Source organism: Equus przewalskii, chromosome 20 (genome assembly GCF_037783145.1).
Source record: "Equus przewalskii isolate Varuska chromosome 20, EquPr2, whole genome shotgun sequence".
NCBI classification, from domain to species: Eukaryota; Metazoa; Chordata; class Mammalia; order Perissodactyla; family Equidae; genus Equus; species Equus przewalskii.
In genome coordinates, this window is record NC_091850.1 from 4,157,995 (window position 1) to 4,170,646 (window position 12,652).

General features: G+C 37.7%; 1 long non-coding RNA gene and 1 pseudogene across 3 annotated transcripts in view; one reads left to right on the forward strand and one right to left on the reverse strand.

Moving 5' to 3' along the window:
- Positions 1 to 12,652, forward strand: part of LOC103543225 (uncharacterized) — a 209,731-nt gene that overhangs the window by 130,229 nt on the left and 66,850 nt on the right. The window lies entirely within an intron of this gene.
- LOC139077928 (olfactory receptor 7C1-like) lies at positions 5,334 to 6,293 on the reverse strand (annotated as a pseudogene).

Consider the following 12,652-nt stretch of genomic DNA (forward strand, 5'->3'; position numbering starts at 1 on the left):
ATAAAAAATGAAAATGAAAAATGAAAATAATTATTTAGGAGGGGAAGAGCAAAGGGTCTAAATCAGTATTGGTTGAGTAAGTAAGAGACCACCAGAGAATAGACTATATTATACACGAGATTCTAAATACAAACTTCAAGGTAGACACTAAAATAAAGTACAGAACAGAGTCACAAATCATAGATAAGGAAAAATCTAAGAAACCCAGCATAAGAAATTGCAGTATTAAATGGGTAGTCTAAAGCACACAGGAAAAGAAACACAGGAAAACAAGATAATGAGCGACAGATTGACAGCATTAAGTCCACATGCATCAGTAATCACTCTCAATGTGAACGGATTGAACTCTCCAATAAAAAGACACAGAGTGGCAAAATGGATTAAAGAACAAGATCCAACAATTTGTTGCCTCCAGGAAACACACCTCAGCCCCAAGGACAAACACAGACTCAGGGTGAAGGGGTGGAGGACAATACTTCAAGCAAATAGCGAGGAAAAAAAGGCAGGTGTTGCAATTCTCATATCAGACCAAGTGGATTTCAAAATAAGACAGGTAAAGAGAGACACAGAGGGACAATATATAATGATCAAAGGGACACTTCATCAAGAAGAAATAACGCTTATAAATATCTATGCACCCAACACAGGAGCACCAAGATTCATAGAGCAACTATTTACAGACCTAAAGGAAGATGTTAAAAACAACACAATAATAGTAGGGGACCTCAACACCCCACTCACATCAATGGACAGATCATCCAGACAGAAAATCAACAAGGAAATAGTGGAGCTGAATGAAAAACTAAAACAATTGGACTTAATAGACATATATAGATCACTCCACCCTGAAGGAGCTGAATACACATTCTTCTCAAGTGCACATGGAACATTCTCTAGGATAAACCATATGTTGGGAAACAAGGCAAGCCTCTACAAATTTAAAAAAATTAAAATAATAACAAGCATCTTCTCAGATCATAGTGCTATAAGGCTAGAAATTAATTACAAGAAAAAAGCTGAGAAAGGCACAAAGATGTGGAGACTAAACAACACACTACTGAACAAGCAATGGATCATTGAAGAAATTAAAGAAGAAATAAAAAAATACCTGGAAACAAATGAAAATGATAGCATGCCATACCAACTCATATGGGATACAGCAAAAGCTGTATTAAGAGGAAAATTCATCGCAATACAGGCACATCTTAACAAACAAGAAAAATCCCAAATAAGCAACCTTAAAGCACACCTAACTGAACTAGAGAAAAAAGAACAAATGAAGCCCAAAGTCAGCAGAAGGAGAGAAATAATAAAAATCAGAGCAGAAATAAATACTATTGAAACGACAAAGGCAGTAGAAAGGATCAATGAGACAAAGAGCTTGTTTTTTGAGAAGATAAATAAAATTGACAAACCACTAGCCAGACTTACAAAGAAAAAAAGGGAGAAAGCTCAAATAAACAAAATCAGAAATGAGCGAGGAGAAATAACAACAGACTCTGCAGAAATACAACAGATTATAAGAGAATACTACAAAAAACTATATGCCAACAAAATGGATAATCTAGAGGAAATGGATAAATTCCTGGACTCCTACAATCTCCCAAAGCTCACTCAAGAAGAGGCGGACAATTTGAACAGACCAATCACAAGGAAAGCAATTGAAACAGCAATCAAAAACATCCCAAAGAATAAAACCCCAGGACCAGATGGCTTTCCTGGGGAATTCTACCAAACTTTCAGAGAGGACTTAATACCTATCCTTTTCAAGCTATTCCAAAAAATTAGGGAAGATGGAACACTTCCTAACACATTCTATGAGGCCAACATCACGCTGATACCAAAACCTGACAAGGACACCACGAAAAAAGAGAACTACAGGCCAATATCACTGATGAACATAGATGCAAAAATTCTAAACAAAATTTTGGCAACCAGAATTCAGCAATTCATCAGAAGAATCATACATCAGGATCAGGTGGGATTCATACCAGGGACACAGGGATGGTTCAACATCCGCAAATCAATCAACGTGATACACCACATCAACAAACTGAGGAATAAAAACCACATGATCATCTCAATAGATGCAGAGAAGGCATTTGACAAGATCCAACAGCCATTTATGATAAAAACTCTGAACAAAATGGGCATAGAAGGAAACTACCTCAACATAATAAAGGCCATATACGACAAACCCATAGCCAACATCATACTCAATGGGCAAAAACTGAACCCCATCCCCCTGAAAACAGGAACGAGACAAGGATGCTCTCTATCACCACTCTTATTTAACATAGTACTGGAGGTCCTGGCCAGAGCAATCAGGCAAGAAAAAGGAATAAAAGGAATCCAAATAGGGAGGGAAGAAGTGAAACTCTCGCTGTTTGCAGACGACATGATCTTATATATAGAAAACCCCAAAGAATCCATTGGAAAACTGTTAGAAGTAATCAACAACTACAGCAAAGTTGCAGGGTATAAAATCAATTTGCATAAATCAGTAGCATTTCTATACTCCAGTAATGAACCAACAGAAAAAGAAGTCAAGAATACAATACCATTCACAATCGCAACAAAAAGAATAAAATACCTTGGGGTAAATTTAACTAAGGAAGTGAAGGACCTATATAATGAAAATTACAAGGCGTTTCTGAGAGAATTGGATGACGACATAAGGAGATGGAAAGACATTCCATGTACATGGATTGGAAGAATAAACATAGTTAAAATGTCCATTCTACCTAAAGCAATCTACAGATTCAACGCCATCCCAATCAGAATCCCAATGACATTCTTTACAGAATTAGAACAAAGAATCCTAAAATTCATATGGGGCAACAAAAGACTCCGAATTGCTAAAGCAATCCTGAGAAAAAAGAACAAAACGGGAGGCATCACAATCCCTGACTTCAAAACATACTACAAAGCTACAGTAATCAAAACAGCACGGTACTAGTACAAAAACAGGTGCAGAGATCGATGGAACAAAATTGAAAGCCCAGAAATAAAACCACACATCTATGGACAGCTTAGCTTCGACAAAGGAGCTGAGGGCATACAATGGAGAAAAGAAAGTCTTTTCAACAAATGGTGCTGGAAAAACTGGAAAGCCACATGTAAAAGAATGAAAATTGACCATTCTTTTTCACCATTCACCAAAATAAACTCAAAATGGATTAAAGACCTAAAGGTGAGACCTGAAACCATAAGGCTTCTGGAAGAAAACGTAGGCAGTACACTCTTTGACATCAGTATTAAAAGGATCTTTTTGGACACCATGCCTTCTCAGAGAAGGGAAACAATAGAAAGAATAAACAAATGGGACTTCATCAGATTAAAGAGCTTCTTCAAGGCAAATGAAAACAGGATTGAAACAAAAAAACAACCCACTAACTGGGAAAAAATATTTGCAAGTAATACATCTGACAAAGGCTTAATATCCATAATATATAAAGAACTCTCGCAACTCAATCACAAAACATCAAACAACCCAATCAAAAAATGGGCTGGAGACATGAACAGACATTTCTCCAAAGAAGATATACTGATGGCCAATAGGCACATTAAAAGATGCTCATCATCGCTGATCATCAGGGAAATGCAAATCAAAACTACACTAAGATATAACCTTACACCCGTTAGAATGACAAAAATATCTAAAACTAATAGCAACAAATGTTGGAGAGGTTGCAGAGAAAAAGGAACCCTCATACACTGCTGGTGGGAATGCAAACTGGTGCAGCCACTATGGAAAACAGTATGGAGATTCCTCAAAAAACTAAAAATAGAACTACCATACGATCCAGCCATCCCACTACTGGGTATTTATCCAAAGAGCCTGAAGTCAGCAATCCCAAAAGTCCTGTGCACCCCAATGTTTATTGCAGCACTGTTTACAATAGCCAAGACGTGGAAGCAACCTAAGTGCCCATCAACAGACGAATGGATAAAGAAGATGTGGTACATATATACAATGGAATACTACTCAGCTGCAAAACAGAACAAAATCATTCCATTTGCAATAACATGGATGGACCTTGAGAGAATTATGTTAAGTGAAATAAGCCAGCGAGAGAAAGATAATCTGTGTATGACTCCACTCATATGAGGAATTTAAAACTATGGACCAAGAACAGTTTAGTGGATACCAGGGGAAAGGTGGGGTGGGGGGTGGGCACAAAGGGTGAAGTGGTGCACCTACAACATGACTGACAAACATTAATGTACAATTGAAATTTCACAAGATTGTAACCTATCAATAACTCAATAAAAAAAAAAAGAAAAGATAAGTTCCTGACCATTAGGAAAATTGCTATTTACATTATTAGGAAAAGGATCACTTATTGTTTGATTTAGCATCTCTAACCACATACATTAATAGTAATAATGAAGTTTTGTGGAGAATTTCACGTCATCGTTAGGGGATTTTGATGGTGTTCTGAGATGCTTAAAAATCTAACTACCTGAACTGAGAACAATAGTTAATTCAGGGGCCTGCAAACTCTTACAGTGAATGGCCAGATAGTAAATATTTTAGGCTTTTTAGGCAACAACTCAAACCTGCTCTTGTAGCATTAAAGTAGCTATCAAAAACATGTGCACAAGTGAGTGTGGCTATATTCCAATAAAAATTTATTTACAAAACCAGAAAAAGTGCTGGATTTGATGTGCTGTGCATACATTGCATTTGAAACTACTCCTGATAAAACTGCCCTTTATGGGTTGAATTGTGTTCCCTAGAAATTCATATGTTGAAGTCCTAATCTCCAGAACCTTAGAATTTGCGCTTATTTGGAAATAGGGCTGTTGTGGATGTAATTAATCAAAATAAGACAAAGTCTATAGTGGACTAGATTGGGTCTCTAATCGATATGAATGGTATCCTTATAAAAGGGGAAATTTGGACACACACACACACACACACTCACACACAAACAGGAAGAACACCATATGAAGATGAACGCAGAGATCAGATAATGATTCTACTTGCCATGCAATGGCAAAGATGACTAACAAACAAACAGAAGCTCAGGTTGAGGCGTGGAACAGGTTATTCCTCACAGCCCTCAGGAGGAACCAACCCTTCTGACACCTTGATTTCAGAATTCCAGTTTCTAGAACTGTGAGACAGTAAATTGCTGTAATTTAAGCCACCCAATTTGTGGTACTTGGTGATGGCAGCCCTAGAAAATTAACACACTGTCTTTAAAAATAATAAAAATCCAGACACAGTAAGATATAGTGATTCCAGGACTAGAAGAGGATAAACTGATGTTCGGATTCATCCAAGATCCATGAAAAATGCCTCCTAATGGTTTGAGCCTTGATACTTATGAGAGTCCTGCAACAGCCCCATCACTGAGAGGTGCTTCCCTGCTGAGGAGTCTCCCCAAGGCACTCTTCATGTTCCTGTTCCTCAGACTGTGGATAAAGGGGTTTAGCATAGGAGTGACCAAAATGTATATCACTGATGCCACCAGACTTGTCCTAGAGGATGAAGGGGATGAGGAACTGAAGTAGACCCAAACTCCTTGCCATAGAACAAGCAGACCACTGAGAGGTGAGACCCACAGATGGAAAAGACTTTGCATTTGTCCCCAGCTGAGGAAATCCTCAGTATGGAGCAAGCAATTTGATAGTAAGAGAAAAGTATTCTATTGAAAGGAATTGCTTCCAGAGGGCTAGTTGCAAAATACACCACTAGGTTATTGATGAGGGTGTCAGAACAGGCGAGCTTCAGGACTTTAGGAAGATTACAAAAAAAGTTTGGGGTTTCAATGTGTGTGCAGAAGGACAACCTCAAAAGGGTCAGGTCTTGAGCAGGGAGCCCATGACACTGATGCACCCGGACCCTAGGACCAGCAATCCACAGAGCAGGGACTTCATGATAACTGTGTAGTGCAGGGGGTGACATATGGCCACAAAGCAGTCATAGGCCATCACGATTGGGAGTAAATTTTCCAGGCATCAAAACACAACGAAGAAAATATTTAGTTGAGGCAGCGTGCATATGTTATGACTTTGCTCTCTATGTGGATGTTCAGCATCATCTTTGGGATGGTAGTGGAGCTGAAACAGACGTCAGTAAAGGATAGGTTGGAGAGGAAGAAGGACATGTGTGTTTGGAGGTGGGAGTCCTAGCTGATGGCCAGGATGACGAACAGGTTCCCAGTGAACATGACCAGGTCCATCAATAGCAACAGCCCAAAGAGAATAAAGTGAATCTCCAACTTTGCTGAAAATTCTAGGAAGAGAAACTCTAAAGTACATGTTTGATTTCCTAATTCCATGAAGATGAAATAACTGCCAGGAAAGATAAAAAACAATATTTAATTATCATCACAATGACAGCACAGCGATATGGTTGCCTTTAATTTCAGGTGAAGGAATTGATAAAGTACTACCTTTTTCTAATTGCCTTTAGTTGGAGAATTTTCAATTCTTCCACCCTTCTGTTTGCTGTCACTACCATCTGGAAGTGTCATCTTAGATCCAAAGTAGGTGTGCCCTTTATAGCCTCGTTGCTCAAAGTGTGATCCATGAACAAGCAGGATCAGCATTACACAAGAGCTTCTTTGAATGCAGAATCCAAGGCCCCACTCAGGCCTGCTGAACTAGAATCTACATTTTAACAAGATCTCCAGGAGTTTCACATGTACATTAATGTTTGAGAAGTGTTGGTCTATGTCTATGGCTTCTAGTCCTTCAGCTTTTGTCTCCTCACTTTTATTTTCCTTCACACCTTTCCTCAAACACCATTACTTAACATGTAGGAAAAAATAGGAGCTTAATAATTATGTTTTTTCTGCCATCTCTTTAGAGTCAATACGTTTTATACTTTGGTGTCAACTATTCCAAACATTGTTTATGAATCCTATGTTTAATTTGTTATTGCAAATATCTATAACTTTCATAATGATATGCATTGCTTAGATGATTATCTACTACATTATTTTATGTGTTTAATTTTTTACATTCTGTGTCATTGGAAAGCCTGATAGCCATTATGCCTTTTTTCTTTTTTATTTCAGTAAAATTTCTTAAAATACAGTTTTAAAAAGTAATATAGGCACTGCATATTAGGCTAATGTTGTATTATTGCATTTTTTGTTTTTAAGGTTAAAATTCAGAGTTGTTATGCAAGTACATATTTACATACATATACTTTCAAAAGTGCTTAGAAGCTTGTTAGAGATTGATGTCAGAGAAAATGGTGGAGTAAGGAACTCCAAAGGCCCAACACTCCACAAAAACATTAAAAATACTGGGAAAAACTGTCAGTATCAATTTTGTCAGAGATTTGAAAAAGAATTGATGGTTTAGAACAAGGAAGGAACACTTAATCAAGAAAAAGATGACTGAAATAAAGTTAGAAAGCTTTGTTGTGATTCAGCTTATTGTTTTCCCCAAACCCCCTCCCTGGCTCAGTGGCAGTGTTGAAGATGAACATCACAGTTTCTGTGTGGATTCCTGGGGTAGGAGGGAGCAAAAAATTTTGGTTTTCTGTTTTGCCTTGTCTTATTGCTCCCTGGAGGACAAACACAAAGGGTTTGCCTTTACTTTGCGTAACTTGGAACCTCTCTCAAAGTGAAAAAGCAGCTATGTGGAGTGTGATTGGTAAGCATATTTAAAGGCAAATGAATTACCTGCTGGTGTCTGGGCAAATGATTTGAGTTGGGGCAAACAAGAGACACATTGAAATGCCTGGGAGGAAAGAGTGGGGAGTGAGGTGCTTTGGGTATCTGTCTTTGAAAGTTGTCACATATTCCTGAGAAGTTAGAAGGTCAGGCACATATCAAGGGTAGGAAGCATGCTCAGAAAAGATCAGAAAAGCCCTGATCTCTTACCTCTGGCTGATATTCAATTTCTGCACAAAAAATGTGAAGGAAATCGTGAGAAGTTACAAAATGTCCAGCTGAGTATTAAGGGCATGCTCTGACACACACACACACACAGTGCCAATCTGCAAAGACTGGGGAATTTTGATTTTTGGCTCAAGAATTTAAGAAAATCTCTTTATCACTAACTGACTGTTTAGCTAAAACAACAGAGACTTCAGTGAATACACATGACAAAAAAATAGTCTGTACAAAATTAACTTAGAAAATTCATTAAGAAAACAAACAAACAACCCACAACAAGTCCCAACAGTAAACTCCAAGGAGGAGGGAGAGTACAATCTCTGGAGTTATCACATTATAACATCCAAAATATCCAGTTTTCAACAACAACAACAACAACAAAAATATGAGGTATGCAGAGAAATAAAAAATAATTGGCAAATTCACAGGAAAAAATAAAATAGCAGACTCTGACCCTGAGGAAGCCAAGACATTGGACTTACCAGAGAAAGTCTTACTATCAACTGTCTTAAATATGCTCAAGGAACTAAAGGAAACCATGTACAAAGAGCTAAAGGAAACTAGGATGATGTTGTCTGATGAAAGAGAGAATATCTATAAAGAGCTAGAAATTATAAAAGGAATCAAATAGAAATTCTGAAGTTCAAAAGTACAGTAAATGAAATGAGAAACTCATTACAAGTCTTCATCAGCGTATTTTATCAGGCAGAAGAAAGTATCAGTAAACTTAAAGATAAATCAATTGAAATTATGTATTCTGAGGAGCACAAATAAAAAAAGAATGAGGAAAAATGAATAGAGCCTAAAAAACCAGTGGGACACCATCAAACATGACAACATATGTATAATGGTCCTCCCAGAAGGGGAAGGGAGAGAAGTGAGCAGAACAAATATTTGAAGAAATATTGACTGAGAAGTTCCCAAATTTGATGAAAGATATGAGTCCACATGTTCAAGAAACTCAACAAATTCCAAGTAGAATAAACTCAGGTCTATACTAAAACACATTGTAATGAAACTGTGAACACAAAGAGTGCTGAAAGAAAAAAATGATCAACCAAGAATTGTATATCCAGCAAAGCTAGCCTTCAAAAACGAAGGAGTGAAAACTTGGAAATAAATAAATGCTACAAAATGGGTAAAAATCCAAAATATTATGCTGAGTGAAAGAAACCTGATACAAAAGACCACATATTGCTTGGTTCCATTTATCTGAAATATTTAAAATACATAAATTCATAGAGACAGAAACAGAATGATGTTTGCCAGGGACTAGGGCAGAGGAGAATGGGGGGAGAAACTGAAATTATAATGTATAAGTGGTTTTACTTTTGAGTATTGGAAATATTTTGGAACTAGATAGAGCTGGTGGTTGCACAACATTGTGAATGTATTAAACAAAACTGATTTTTTTTTGCTTTAAAATGGTTAAAGTTATGTGAATTTAAACTCAATAAATTGTTTCTTTAAAAGAAGAAATTAAGACAGTCCCAGAAAAACAGAAGTTGAAAGGATTTGTTGCTGATACCGACCCTGATATCAGTTTCCCCACATTAAACCCAGCGTATATGGGGTTAAAACCAAAACACTCATTCCCTGCTTACTCTCTGGCTTCCTGGCTCCAGAATCCACTATCCTCCATGGAGACAGACACCGTCAAGGACAAGCACGTGGACTATCTCCTCCCACAAAGAGATATGGGCTGGTGGGAAAGCTGCTGACCAGCAAGGTCATGAGCTCCCTCCTCTCTGCAAGTAGTCTCAAGGCCAAAGACAGGCTGGTGGGAAAGCTCTGACCAGCAAGGCCATATGCTCCCCCTCCCCTATCTAAAACCCCAAATAAAAACCCTTCCTTTTAGCTTTTTGGGGAGTTTTGGATTTCAGCGTTAGCTGCCCTCTCTCCTTGCTCAGCACTGTGCAAAAATAAAATTCCTACTTTCTTCCACCACACTCGGTGTCAGAGATTGGCTTGCTGTGCAACGGGTGAGCAAACTCACTTCAGGTTCGGTAACATTGCTAGTAGATCTACCCTATAAGAAGTGTTAAGTGGAGTCCTTCAGGCTGAAATGACAGGACACTAAATATTAACTTGAAAGCATATGAAGAAATAAAGAACATTGATAAAGATAACTACATAGGTAAATATGGAAGTTAGTATTATTGCATTGTTGGGTAGCAACTCCTCATTTGTATGTAAGAGAGAAAAAATGATGAAAGAGAGAAGAGAAGCTGGCTCTTGTGTGAAAAATATAGAGTAACACTGTAGAGAGTAGAAGTTCAAGATCCTGAGGAAAAGACACCGTTGGAATTGAAATTATGAATGAGAAATTCACAGAACAGGAGTGGAGAGAGAATGGAGAGAGAATGTAGTGAATGCAAAACCCCACCAGTGCTAAAGGCTTACGTGTTGTAGAATTCTTAGAAATGGGCTTTTCCTCTCTTTTTGTCCTCCTCTATCTTCCCAGAGATACTGCTCACCAAAGCCTCTTTTTCCTTCATACCTGTAGATGAACATTTCTCTATCCTTTTTCATTTTTACCATTAAGAAGATTTTTTAATGATTGCTTTATATACTTTGGTGCTCCTGTGTTAGGTGCATATATATTCATAAGTGTTATGTCTTCTTGGTGGAACGTCTCTTTATCATTATATGGTGCCCATCTTTGTCTCTCATCTTTTTTTATCTTGAAATTTGCTTTGTCTGATATAAGTATAGCTACACCACACTCCTTTGCTTGCCATTTGCTTGGAGTATCATCTTCCATCCCTCACTCTGAGCCTTTGTATGTCTTTAGAGCTGAGATGTCTTTCTTGGAGGCAGCATATAGTTGGGTCCTGTTTTTTAACCCATCCAGCCACTCCATGTTTTTGGATTGGAGAATTCAATCCATTTATGTTTAGAGTGATTATTGATATATGAGGGCTTAATACTTCCCTCTTGTTTTCTGATTGTTATGTATTTCTGTTTCGTTGGATTTCTATCTGCTATTTCCGTTGGGGCTTTTCTTTGATGGTTTTCACTTTGTTTATGCTTTGTGACTCTGCTCTGATTTTTTGTTTTGTGGTTACTGTGAGGTTTGTATAAAAGATCTCATGGATGAGATATCCCATTTTCTGATAGCCTCTTATCTCCATTAGCCTAACAGTTTCCATCCCTCTCCTCTTCCCCATCTGTGTTGTTGCTGTCACAAATTATTGTTTTTTGTGTTGTGAGTTTGTGCCTAAATTGAATCATTTATAGTTATTTTTGATACTTTCCTTCCCTTTATCTTTTATATTTTAATTAAGTGTTTGCTAACCTATTCTGATAGAGAGCTGCAGTTTCCTGATTTTGTCTCTCTATTTATTGCCTTGCTCAAAGTTTTGTAAACCTTTGCCTTTTTGTTTCAATAGAAGGGCTGCCTTTATCATTCCTTTAAGGTGATTCTAGTGGTGATGAACTCCGTCAGCTTTTGTTTATTTGGGAAAGCTTTTATTTCTTCATCATATCTGAAGGATAATTTCACTGGATGGAGTATTCGTGGCTGAACATTTTTGTCTTTCAGTATTTTGAATATGTCATTCCATTCTCTCTAGCCTATAAGGTATCTGCTGAAAACCTGATAGGAGTTCCTTTGTAGGTTCTTTTCTTTTCTTTTCTTTTTTTGCTAATGGAAGATTAGCTCTGAGCTAACATCTGTTACCAATCTTCCTCATTTTTTTTAAGATTGGCACCTGAGCTAACAACTGTTGCCAACCTTCTTTTTTTTCCTACTTTTTCTCCCCAAATTCCCCCAGTACATAGTTGTATATTTTAGTTGTGGGTCCCTCTAATTGTGGTATGTGTGATGCTGCCTCAACATGGCCTGACAAGCGGTGCCATGTCCACACCCAGGATCTGAACCAGCAAAACCCTGGGCCACTGAAGCAGAGCACGTGAGCTTAACCACTGAGTCACAGGGCTGGCCCGCTGTAGGTTATTTTCTTTTGCCTTGCTTCCCTTAATATTTTTTCCTTGTCATTGACTTTTACCTGTTTTAATATTGTATGCCTTGGGGAAAGTCTTTTTCAATTGATGTTGTTAGGAGTTCTATTGGCTTCATGTACTTTAAGTCCAGTTTTCCCCAGGTTTGGGAAGTACTCAGTGTTATTAATTTGAATAAGCTCTCTGCTCCTGTTCCCTCACTTCTCCCTCTGGGATACCTATAATCCTTCTGTAACTTTTCCTAATTGAGTCAAATATTCTTCGAAGAATTTCCTCACTTTTTAAAAATCTTAGTTCTTTCTCTTCTTCCACCTGAAGCTTTTATATATTTGTATTTTCTAAGTTACTAATTCTCTCCTCCATAAGGTCTGCTCTATATTTATGGTTTCCAGGTTTTTTTTTTTTTTTTTTTTTTGGTGAGGAAGATTTACCCTGAGCTAACATCTGTTGCCAATCCTCTTTTGTTTTTTGCTTGAGGAAGATTAGCCCTGAGCCAACATTCATGCCAATCTTCCTCTACTTTGTACATGGGATGCCTCCACAGTATGGTTGATGAGTGGAGTGGGTCCACACGTGGGATCTGAACCCATGAACCCAGGCCACTGAAGCAGATTGCATGGAACTTTAACCACTTGGCTATGGGGCCAGCCCATCTACATTACTTTGTATTTCATTAACTGTGCTCTTCATATCCAGAATTTCTTTATAGGTTTTTTTAAAGGGCTTCAATCTCTTTGGTGAAGTATTCCTTCTACTCATTAATTTTATTCCTGAGCTCATTGAACTGTCTTTCTGTGTTTTCTCATAACTTGTTAGTTTCTTTA